Source organism: Arachis hypogaea, chromosome 7, assembly GCF_003086295.3.
Source record: "Arachis hypogaea cultivar Tifrunner chromosome 7, arahy.Tifrunner.gnm2.J5K5, whole genome shotgun sequence".
NCBI classification, from domain to species: domain Eukaryota; kingdom Viridiplantae; phylum Streptophyta; class Magnoliopsida; order Fabales; family Fabaceae; genus Arachis; species Arachis hypogaea.
In genome coordinates, this window is record NC_092042.1 from 59,671,066 (window position 1) to 59,684,328 (window position 13,263).

Here is a 13,263-nt window from a genome sequence, read left to right on the forward strand (position 1 = left end):
AGCTTGCTTCATACCAACAATCTCTGTGGGATCGACCCTTACTCGCGTAAGGTTTATTACTTGGACGACCCAGTACACTTGCTGGTTAGTTGTGCGAAGTTGTGTTTATGCCATGGTATTGAACACCAAGTTTTTGGATTCATTACCGGGGATTATTTGAGTTGTGAAAAGTATTGATCACAATTTCGCGCACCAAGTTTTTGGCGCCGTTGCCGGGGATTGTTGAGTTTGGACAACTGAAGGTTCATCTTGTTGCTTAGATTAGGTATTTTTTTCTTCAGAATTATTAAGAATGAATTCTAGTGTTTCATGATGATCTGTTGAAGTCTGGCTGGCTGTGAAGCCATGTCTAATTTCATTGGACCGAGGTTTCAACTTATCATCACAAGAGCATGTTGATTTCTATCAATCTTGCTGTTGGAGCAGTGATCTGCTAAGGCTTGGCTGGCCATTGGCCATGTCTAGTGTTTTGGACCGAAGCTTTCTTTGAAAGCTTGGCTGGCTGTGAAGCCATGTCTAATTCCTGGACCGGAGTCTTAGACTAAACATTGCATGATTCCTGGAATTCTCATTAAGAATTTTGATACCTTTATTTTCTTTTCTTTTCCACTTAATTTTCGAAAAAGCACAAAAAAATTACAAAATTATAAAAACCAAAAATATTTTTCCTATTGAGACTTTATTCTCATGTTAAGTTTGGTGTCAATTGCATGTTTCTGTTCTTCTTGCATTCATTCATATGTCTTAAGTGATCTTCAAGATGTTCTTGATGATTTCATTACTCTGATCTTCAAATTCTCTTGATTTGAGTGTTTATGTGTCTCATACGCATTCTCATTAGTGTCAGTAGTATACAAACTGCTAAGTTTGGTGTCTTGCATGCATTGTTATTTGATTTTAGTTGCATTTTGATTTTTCCTCATTATTAAAAATCCAAAAATATTTTTAATTTGTGTTTTCTCAAGTCAATAATACAGAGAATTGAAGATTCAGAACATTCAGCAGAGTAATTGCACAGAAAAAGCTGGGCGTTCAAAACACCCAGTGAAGAAGGACAGACTGGCGTTTAAACGCCAGCCAGGGTGCCTGGCTGGGCGTTTAACGCCCAAAAGGGTAGAGTTTTGGGCGTTAAACGCCAGAATGTGCACCATTCTGGGCGTTTAACGCCAGGATGGCACAAGAGGAAAGATTTTGTTTTTAATGCAAATTTTTTTCAAGTTTTCAAAGTTTTTCAAAATCAAATCTTTTTCAAATCATATCTTTTCAATCAAATCTTTTTCAAATCAATTTCTTTCTATTTTCAAAAATACTTGCTATCAATTAATGATTTGATTCAACAACTCAAGTATGTTGCCTTTTCTGTTGAGAAAGGTTTAATGTTTGAATCATATCTTTTCTTGATAGCCAAGTCATTAATTTTCAAAATCAAATCTTTTTAAAAAATGTTTTTCAAAACATATCTTCTCAATCACATCTTTTTAAAACCAATCATATCTTTTTAATCACATCTTTTTCAAAATAGTTTTCAATCAAATCTTTTTAATTTCTAATTTCAAAATCTTTTTCAAAAATCACTTGATTTCTTTCCCACTCTTATTTTCGAAAATCAAGTAGTGTTTTTCAAAATGTTTTCAAAATCTTCTACTCAATTTTCGAAAATTACTTCCCTTCTTCTCACATCCTTCTATTTATGGACTAACACTATTCCTCAATGAACAATTCGAACTCCATCTCTCTTGATAAGTTCGAATTCTTCTACTTCTGCCTTCTATTTTTCTTTTCCTCTGACACCTCAAGGAATCTCTATACTGTGACATAGAGGATTCCATATTTTCTTGTTCTCTTCTCTTTCATATGAGCAGGAGCAAAGACAAAAGCATTCTTGTTGAGGCTGACCCTGAACCTGAAAGGACCTTGAAGCAAAAACTAAGAGAAGCTAAGGCACAACTCTCTGTAGAGGACCTAACAGAAATCTTCAAAGAAAAAGAACCCATGGCAGCTGAAAACAACAACAATGCCAACAATGCAAGGAAGGTGTTGGGTGACTTTACTGCACCTACTCCCGATTTCTATGGGAGAAGCATCTCTATCCCTGCCATTGGAGCAAACAACTTTGAGCTTAAGCCTCAATTAGTTTCTCTAATGCAACAGAATTGCAAGTTTCATGGACTTCCATTGGAAGATCCTCATCAGTTTTTAGCTGAATTCTTGCAAATCTGTGACACTGTCAAGACTAATGGGGTTGACCCTGAGGTCTACAGACTTATGCTATTCCCTTTTGCTGTGAGAGACAGAGCTAGGACATGGTTGGACTCACAACCTAAAGAAAGCCTGAACTCTTGGGAAAAGCTAGTCAATGCCTTCTTGGCAAAGTTCTTTCCACCTCAAAAATTGAGTAAGCTTAGAATGGAAGTCTAAACCTTCAGACAGAAGGAAGGAGAATCCCTCTATGAAAGCTTGGGAAAGATACAAACAATTAATCAGGAAGTGTCCCTCTGACATGCTTTCTGAATGGAGCATCATAGGAATTTTCTATGATGGTCTGTCTGAACTGTCCAAGATGTCTTTGGACAGCTCTGCTGGAGGATCTCTTCATCTGAAGAAGATGCCTACTGAAGCTCAAGAGCTCATTGAAATGGTTGCGAATAATCAATTCATGTACACTTCTGAAAGAAATCCTGTGAACAATGGGACTAGTCAGAAGAAAGGAGTTCTTGAGATTGACACTCTGAATGCCATATTGGCTCAGAACAAAATATTGACTCAACAAGTCAATATGATTTCTCAAAGTCTGTCTGGAATGCAAAATGCACCAAGCAGTACTAAGGAGGCTTCATCTGAGGAAGAAGCTTATGATCCTGAGAACCCTTCAATGGAAGAGGTGAATTACATGGGAGAACCCTATGGAAACACCTATAATCCTTCATGGAGAAATCATCCAAATTTCTCATGGAAGGATCAACAGAGACCTCAACAAGGTTTCAACAATAGTAATGGTGGAAGAAACAGGTTTAGCAAGGGCAAACCTTTTCCATCATCTTCTCAGCAACAGACAGAGAGTTCTAAGCAGAACACCTCTGACTTAGCAACCATGGTCTCTGATCTAATCAAAACTACTCAAAGTTTCATGACTGAAACAAGGTCCTCCATTAGAAATTTGGAGGCACAAGTGGGACAACTGAGCAAGAAAATTACTAAACTCCCTCCTAGTACTCTTCCAAGCAATACAGAAGAAAATCCAAAAAGAGAGTGCAAAGCCATCAACATGGCCGAATTTGGAGAGGAGGGAGAGGCAGTGAACGCCACTGAGGAAGACCTCAATGGACGTCCACTAGCTTCCAATGAGTTCCCCAATGAGGAACCATGGGAATCTAAGGCTCAAAATGAGACCATAGAGATTCCATTGGACCTACTTCTGCCATTCATGAGCTCTGATGAGTATTCTTCCTCTGAAGAGGATGAGTATGTCACTGAAGAGCAAGTTGCTAAGTACCTTGGAGCAATCATGAAGCTAAATGACAAGTTATTTGGAAATGAGACTTGGGAAGATGAACCCCCTTTGCTCACCAAAGAACTGGATGACTTGTCTAGGCAGAAGCTGCCTCAAAAGAGACAGGACCCTGGGAAGTTTTAAATACCTTGTACCATAGGCACCATGACCTTCAAGAAGGCCTTGTGTGACTTAGGGTCAAGTGTAAACCTCATGCCTCTCTCTGTAATGGAGAAGTTAGGGATCCTTGAGGTGCAAGCTGCAAAAATCTCACTAGAGATGGCAGACAATTCAAGAAAACAAGCCTATGGACTTGTAGAGGATGTTCTGGTAAAAGTTGAAGACCATTACATCCCTGCTGATTTCATAGTCCTAGAGACTGGGAAGTGCATGGATGAATCCATCATCCTTGGCAGACCCTTCCTAGCCACAGCAAGGGCTGTGATTGATGTTGATAGAGGAGAATTGATCATTCAAGTGAATGAAGAATCCTTGGTGTTTAAGGCTCAAGGATATCCCTCTGTCATCATGGAGAGGAAGCATGAAGAGCCCCTCTCAAAACAGAGCCACACAGAGCTCCCACAGTCAAACTCTAAGTTTGGTGTTGGGAGGCCACAACCAACTTCTAAGTTTGGTGTTGAACCCCCACATTCAAACTCTAAGTTTGGTGTTGGGAGGTTCCAACATTGCTCTGAGCATTTCTGAGCCTCCATGAGAGCCCACTGTCAAACTACTGACATTAAAGAAGCGCTTGTTGGGAAGCAACCCAATGTTATATTTTATCTATTTTCCTTTGTTATTTTATGTTCTTTTATAGGTTGATGATCATGAGAAGTCACAAATTCAATGAAAAAAGCAAAAATAGAATGAAAAACAGAAAGAAAAATAGCACACCCTGGAGGAGAGCGTGCTGGCGTTTAAACGCCAGTAAGGCTAGCTGTTGGGCGTTTAACGCCCAGTCTGGCACCATTCTGGGCGTTTAACGCCAGAAAGGGGCACCAGACTGGCGTTAAATGCCAGCAAAGGGCAAGCACTTGGCGTTAAATGCCAGAAATGGGCACCAGCCCGGCGTTTAACGTCAGATTTGGCTAAAAATGCATTTTTGCATGCCATTTGGTGCAGGGATGACTTTTCCTTGACACCTCAGGATCTGTGGACCCCACAGGATCCCCACCTACCCTACCACTCTCTCTCTTCTTCACCCATTCACCAATCACCTCATCACCTCTTCCCCAAAAACCCTTCACCTATCAAATCCCATCTTTCTCTTCACCACTCACATCCATCCTTCATAAAACCCCACCTACCTCACCATTCAAATTCAAACCACTTTCCCTCCCAAACCCACCCATACATGACCAAACCATAACCCTCCCCCCTCCTATATAAACCCTTCTTCACTCCTTCATTTTCCCACAACCTAAACACTACTTCTCCCCCTTTTGGCCGAACCACAAAGCCATTCCCTTTCCCTTCATTTCTTCTTCTTCTACTCTCTTCTTTCTTCTTTTGCTCGAGGATGAGCAAACCTTTTAAGTTTGGTGTGGTAAAAGCATTGCTTTTTGTTTTTCCATAACCATTTATGGCATCCAAGGCCGGAGAAACCTCTAGAAAGAGGAAAGGGAAGGCAAAAGCTTCCACCTCCGAGTCATGGGAGATGGAGAGATTCATCTCAAGGGTGCATCAAGACCACTTCTATGAAGTTGTGGCCTTGAAGAAGGTGATCCCCGAGATCCCTTTCAAACTCAAAAAGGGTCAACTTTGATCAAAGGTTGGACCAAGTTCTCACAGTCATTTGTGAAGAGGGCGCTCAATGGAAGAGAAACTCAAGAAGGAAGCCAGTTCAACTAAGAAGGCATGACCTCAAGCCCATTACTAAGAAAAGGATGGAGCAAACAAAAGATCCCACTCATCATGAAATCCCTAAGATATCTCAAGGGATGCACTTTCCTCCACAAAACTATTGGGAGCAAATCAACACCTCCCTAGGAGAATTGAGTTCCAACATGGGACAACTAAGGGTGGAGCATCAAGAACATTCCATCCTCCTCCATGAAATTAAAGAAGATCAAAGAATCATGAGAGAGGAGCATCAAAGGCAAGGAAGAGACATTGAGGAGCTCAAGCACTCCATAAGATCTTCAAGAGGAAGAACAAGCCGCCATCACTAAGGTGGACCCGTTCTTTAATTTCCTTGTTCCTTATTTTCCTGTTTTTCGAAAATTTTCATGCTTATGTTTATCCATGTTTGTGTCTTATGATCATTAGTGTCTTAGTGTCTATGCCTTAAAGTTATGAATGTCCTATGAATCCATCACCTTTCTTAAATGAAAACTGCTTTTATTACAAAAGAACAAGAAGTACAGGATTTCGAATTCATCTTTAAAACTAGCTTAATTAGTTTGATGTGGTGACAATACTTTTTGTTTTCTGAATGTATGCTTGAACAGTGCATATGTCTTTTGAATTTGTTGTTCATGAATGTTAAAAATGTTGGCTCTTGAAAGAATGATGAAAAAGGAGACATGTTACTGAGGATCTGAAAAATTACAAAAGTGATTCTTGAAGCAAGAAAAAGCAGTGAATTCAAAAAAAAACGAAAAAAAGGGAGAAAAAGGAAAAGAAAGAAATAAAGTTGTGATCCAAGGCAAAAAGAGTGTGCTTAAGAACCCTAGACACCTCTAATTGGGGACTCTAGCAAAGTTGAGTCACAATCTGAAAAGGTTCACCCAGTTATGTGTCTGTGGCATGTATGTATCCGGTGGTAATACTGGAAGACAGAGTGCTTTGGGCCAAGGCCAAGACTCATAAAGTAGCTGTGTTCAAGAATCATCATACTTAACTAGGAGAATCAATAACACTATCTAGATTTTGAGTTCCTAAAGAAGCCAATCATTCTGAATTTCAAAGGATAAAGTGAGATGCCAAAACTGTTCGGAGGCAAAAAGCTACTAGTCCCGCTCATCTAATTGGAGCTAAGTTTCATTGATAATTTGGAGTCTATAGTATATTCTCTTCTTTTTATCTTATTTGATTTTCAGTTGCTTGAGGACAAGCAACAATTTAAGTTTGGTGTTGTGATGAGCGGATAATTTGTACGCTTTTTGGCATTGTTTTTAGTATGTTTTTAGTATGATCTAGTTAGTTTTTAGTATATTTTTATTAGTTTTTAGTTAAAATTCACTTTTCTGGACTTTACTATGAGTTTGTGTGTTTTTCTGTGATTTCAGGTATTTTCTGGCTGAAATGGAGGGACCTGAGCAAAAATCTGATTCAGAGACTGAAAAGGACTGCAGATGCTGTTGGATTCTGACCTCTCTGCACTCGAAGTGAATTTTCTGGAGCTACAGAAGCCCAATTGGCGCGCTCTCAACGGCGTTAGAAAGTAGACATCCTGGGCTTTCCAGCAATATATGATAGTCCATACTTTGCCCAAGCTTTGATGGCCCAAACCGGCGTTCAAAATCACCCTCAGGAATTCCAGCGTTAAACGCCGGAACTGGCACAAGAATGGGAGTTAAACGCCCAAACTGGCACCAAAGCTGGCGTTTAACTCCAAGAAGAGTCTCTACACGAAAATGCTTCAATGCTCAGCCCAAGCACACACCAAGTGGGCCCGGAAGTGGATTTTTATGTCATTTACTCATCTCTGTAAACCCTAGGCTACTAGTTCTCTATAAGTAGGACCTTTTACTATTGTATTTTCATCTTTGGATCATTTTAGAGCTTTTGATCATGTTTTTATGATTGAACCCTCTTTGGGAGGCTGGCCATTCGGCCATGCCTAGACCTTGTTCTTATGTATTTTCAACTGTGGAGTTTCTACACACCATAGATTAAGGTGTGGAGCTCTGCTGTACCTCGAGTATTAATGCAATTACTATTGTTCTTCTATTCAATTCTGCTTGTTCTTGTTCTAAGATATCACTTGTTCTTCAACTTGATGAATGTGATGATCCGTGACACTCATCATCATTCTCACCTATGAACGTGTGATTGACAACCACCTCCGTTCTACCTTAGATTGGGTGAATATCTCTTGGATTCCTGATACACGATGCATGGTTGATCGCCTGACAACCGAGCGCTCGCCTGACAACCGAGCCAGCCATTCCGTGAGATCAGAGTCTTCGTGGTATAGGCTAGAACTGATGGCGGCATTCAAGAGAATCCGGAAGGTCTAACCTTGTCTGTGGTATTCTGAGTAGGATTCAATGATTGAATGACTGTGACGTGCTTCAAACTTTTGAGGGCGGGGCGTTAGTGACAGTCGCAAAAGAATCACTGGATTCTATTCCGGCCTGATTGAGAACCTACAGATGGATAGCCGTGCCGTGACAGGGTGCGTTGAACATTTCCACTGAGAGGATGGGAGGTAGCCACTGACAACGGTGAACATAAGCTTGCCATGGAAAGGAGTAAGAAGGATTGGATGAAGACAGTAGGAAAGCAGAGAGACGGAAGGGACAAGCATCTTCATACGCTTATCTGAAATTCCAACCAATGAATTGCATAAGTATCTCTATCTTTATCTTTATGTTTTATTCGTATATCACCCATATCCATTTGAGTTTGCCTGACTAAGATTTACAAGGTGACCATAGCTTGCTTCATACCAACAATCTCTGTGGGATCGACCCTTACTCATGTAAGGTTTATTACTTGGACGACCCAGTACACTTGCTAGTTAGTTGTGCGAAGTTGTGTTTATGCCATGGTATTGAACACCAAGTTTTTGGATTCATTACCGGGGATTATTTGAGTTGTGAAAAGTATTGATCACAATTTCGCGCACCAATAGCCATCCAGAAAGCAGTAGTAATTATGACCTGCTAGTCTTTCTAGTATCTGGTCTATGAATGGTAAAGGAAAATGATCCTTTCTGGTGGCTGTATCGAGTCTTCTGTAGTCAATACACATGCGCCAACCTGTAACTATTCTTGTAGGAACCAGTTCATTCTTTTCATTATGAACCACTATCATGTCTCCCTTCTTGGGGACAACTTGGATAGGGCTCACCCAGGGGCTATTAGAAATAGGATAAATAATCCCAGCCTCTAGTAATTTAGTGACCTCCTTTTGCACCAGCTCCTTCATAGCCGGATTCAGTCGCCTCTGTGGTTGAACCACTGGCTTAGCATCATCCTCCAATAGGATCTTGTGCATGCATCTGGCTGGGCTAATGCCCTTAAGATCACTGATGGACCACCCAAGAGCTATCTTGTGTGTCCTTAGCACTTGAATTAATGCTTCCTCTTCCTGTGGCTCTAAACCAGAGCTTATGATTACAGGAAAAGTGTCACCTTCTCCCAGAAATGCATATTTCAGGAATGGTGGCAATGGTTTGAGCTCGGGTTTAGGAGGTTTCTCTTCTTCCTGAGGGGTTTTTAGAGGTTCTATTATTCTCTCTGATTCTTCCAGATCAGGCTAAACATCTTTAAAGATACTCTCTAGCTCTGACTCAAGACTCTCAGCCATATTGATCTCCTCCACCAGGGAGTCAATAACATTAATGCTCATGCAGTCATTTGATGTGTCTGGATGCTTCATTGCTTCAACAGCATTCAGCCTGAACTCATCCTCATTGACTCTCAGGGTCACTTCCCCTTTTCGACATCAATGAGGGTTCGTCCAGTTGCTAGGAAAGCTCTTCCTAGGATGAGAGTTGCACTCTTGTGCTCCTCTATCTCCAGCACTACAAAATCAGTGGGGAATGCAAATGGCCCAACTGTGACAATCACATCCTCAATCATGCCTGATTGGTATTTAATGGAGCCATCAGCAAGTTGAAGACAGATCCTAGTTGGTTTGATTTCTTCTGCCAAGCCAAGCTTTCTGATAGCGGATGCAGGTACTAGGTTAATACTTGCCCCAAGATCTCATAGAGCTGTCTTGGTACAAGTGCATGCCCTCTAATGTGCATAGTATCATAAAGCTTCCAGGATCCTTAAGCTTCTCTGGTAAGCTTTTTAGAATGACTGCACTGTATTCTTCAGTGAGGTAAACTTTTCAGTTTCTCTCCAATCCTTCTTATGACTTAAGATCTCTTTCATGAACTTAGCATAAGAGGGTATTTGCTCAAGTGCCTTTGCAAATAGAATCTTTATTTCAAGAGTCCTGAGATAGTCTGCAAAGCGGGCAAATTGCTTATCCTGTTCCGCTTGGCGGAGTTTCTGAGAATAAGGCATTTTGGCTTTGTATTCCTCAACCTTAGTTGCTGTAGGTTTATTTCCTACAGATGTGGTTGGAGAAGCCTTTTTAGAGGGGTTGCTATCAGCACTTGTATGTGTCTAATCCCTCTCTGGCGTTTGAATGCCATGGTTGGAAGCTGGATTGGCATTGGACGCCAACTCCTTACCTGTTTCTGGCGTTTGAATGCCAGAACTGAGCTTCCCTTGGGTGTTTAACGCCAACTCCTTCCCTGTTTGTGGCATTTGAACACCAGAACTGAGCATGGGTTGGGTGTTTAACGCCAGCTCTCCACCCTTTTCTGGCGTTTGAGCACCAGAATTATTCCTCTCTGAGCTCTTACTATCCTCAGAGGGATTTTGGGTAGCAGTTTGTTCATTTCTTGGCTTCCTGCTGCTTTGAAGTGAGGTCTTTAATATTTTCCCACTTCTTAATTGAACTGCTTGGCACTCTTCTGTTATTTGTTTTGATAACTGCTGTTTTGTTTGCTTCAATTGTACTTCCATATTCATATTAGCCATTCTTATGTCTTGTAGTATCTCATTGAATTCGGCTACCTATTTTGTAAGAAAATTTAATTGCTGATTGAATTCAGTAACTTGTTCTGCAGGACTGAGTTCAGCAGTTACTATTTTAACCTTTTCTTTCATGAAAGATTCACTACTGAGTTACAGATGCTGATTTCTGGCAACTGTATCAATGAGCTCTTGAGCTTCTTCAATTGTCTTTCTCATGTGTATAGATCCACCAGCTGAGTGGTCCAAAGACATCTGAGCTTTCTCTATAAGCCCATAATAGAAGATGTTTAACTGCACCCACTCTGAAAATATTTCAGAGGGGCATTTTCTTAGCATCTCTCTATATCTCTCCCAAGCATCATAAAGAGATTCATTATCTCCTTGTTTAAAACCTTGGTTGTTCAGCCTTAGCTGTGTCATCCGTTTTAGAGGGAAATATTGATTCAGGAATTTTTCTGACACTTGTTTCCTTGTCCTTATGCTAGCCTTAGGTTGATTATTTAACCACCTCTTAGCTTGGTCTTTTACAGCAAATGGAAACAGTAATAATCTATAGACATCCTGATCTACCTCCTTATCATGTATTGCGTCAGTAATTTGTAAAAATTGTGCCAGAAACTCTGTAGGTTCTTCCTGTGGAAGACCAGAATACTGGCAACTTTGCTGCACCATGATAATAAGCTGAGGATTCAACTCAAAACTACTAACTCCGATAGAGGGTATACAGATACTACTCTCATATGAAGCAGTAGTGGGGTTAGCATATGACCCCAGAGTCCTTCTGGACTATTCATTTCCACATTGGTCCATGATAGAGAAAGGGAGATGTTGTGAATTGGAGATTCAAATAGTATTAAAATATTTTTTTTGAAAATGGAAATTAAATTAAAAAGAATAAAATAAAATAAAATGAAAAATGGGTGAGGATTTTCAAAAAATGAAGAAAGAGAAAAAGTGGTTAGGAGATTTTGAAAAAGATTTTATCTTTGAAAAAGATATGATTGAAAAAGACATGATTTTTTTAAAATTGATGACTAATTTAATGCTAAATTTTCGAAAATTATGAGTGGAATGAGGAAAAGATATATATTTTTTATTTTTGAATTTTAATGAAAAGAGAAAAACAATAAAAAGACACAAGACTCAAAATTTTTAGATCTAATACTCCTTATTTTCAAAAATTTGGAGAGAAAAACACCAAGGAACACCAAACTTGAAAATTTTAAGATCAAAACACAAGAAAGACTCAAGAACACTTTGAAGATTCACAAGAACAACAAGAACATAAAAAGAACACCAAGAACACTTTTTGAAAAATTTTTAAGAAAATAAGAACACAGAAGACACCAAACTTAAAAATTTTTATACCTTGGACACTAATAATTCAAAAATGTATAAGAAAAACATGGAAAAACACAAAAATAAGAAAAACTAAAGATCAAACAAGGGAAATAGACAAGAACAACTTGAAGATCAAGGATGAACAAAGAACATGCAATTCGAAAATTGAAAGACAACGAAGAACACGCAATTGACACCAAACTTAAAACATGACACTAAACTTCACAGAAAAACTAAAATTAATAAAAAATTTTTGAAAAGTATATAAAAGACTCTGACCCAAAAGACAAAATTTTCCTAATCTAAGCAACAAGATTCACCGTCAGTTGTTCAAACTCAAACAATCCCCGGCAACGGCACCAAAAACATGGTGCACGAAATTGTAAATCACACTTTTCACAACTCGTACCACTAACCAGCAAGTGCACTAGGTCGTCCAAGTAATACCTTACGTGAGTAAGGGTCGAAACCAACGGAGATTGTTGGCTTGAAGCAAGCTATGGTTATCTTGTAACTCTTAGTCAGAATATCAATAATAATTATCAGTTTGAATTGCGAAAAATAAAAGAGCATGAAATAAATACTTGTTATGCAGTAATGAAAAATATGTTGGAGTTTTGGAGATGCTTTGTCTTCTGAATCTCTGCTTTCCCCCTGTCTTCTTCTTCACGCACGCAAGGTTCCTTCTATGGCAAGCTGTATGTTGGTGGATCACTATTGTCAATGGCTACCATCCGTCCTCTTAGTGAAAATGGTCCAGGTGCGCTGTCACTGCACGGCTAATCATCTGTTAGTTCTCACTCATGTTGGAATAGGATCCATTGATCCTTTTGCATCTATCACTATGCCCAACCTTTGTGAGTTTGAAGCTCGACACAGTCATCCAATCCCTGAATCATACTCGAAATACCACAAACAAGGTTTAGACTTTCCGGATTCTCAAGAATGCTGCCAATGAATTCTAGCTTATACCACGAAGACTCTGATTAAGGAATCAAAGAGATACTCATTCAATCGAAGGTAGAACAGAGGTGGTTGTCAGGCATGCGTTCATAGGTTGAGAATGGTGATGAGTGTCACGGATCATCACATTCATCATATTGAAGTGCGAATGAATATCTTAGGTAGAAACAAGCGTGTTTGAATGGAAAACAGAAATAATTTCATTAATCCATCGAGACACAGCAGAGCTCCTCACCCCCAATAATGGAGTTTAGATACTCATGCCGTCAAAGATACAAAGTTTAGATCTAAAATGTCATGAGGTGCAAAATAAATCTCTAAAAGTTGTTTAAATACTAAACTAGTAACCTAGGTTTACAAAAAATGAGTAAACTGAGATAGATAGTGCAGAAATCCACTTTTGAGGCTCACTTGGTGTGTGCTGGAGCTGAGCTTTGAGCTTTACACGTGCATAGGCTGTTTCTGGAGTTAAACGCCAGGTTGTAACCTGTTTCTGGCATTTAACGCCAGAATGGAACATGGAATTGGCGTCAAACGCCAGTTTACGTCATTTATCTTCGAGCAAAGTATAGAATATTATATATTATTGGAAAGCCCTGGATGTCTACTTTCCAACGCATTTGAGAGAGCACCAATTGGACTCTTGTAGCTCCAAAAAATCCATTCCGAGTGCAGGGAGGTCAGAATCCAACAGCATCAGCAGTCCTTTTTTCAGCCTGAATCAGATTTTTCTCAGATCCTTCAATTTCAGCCAGAAAATAT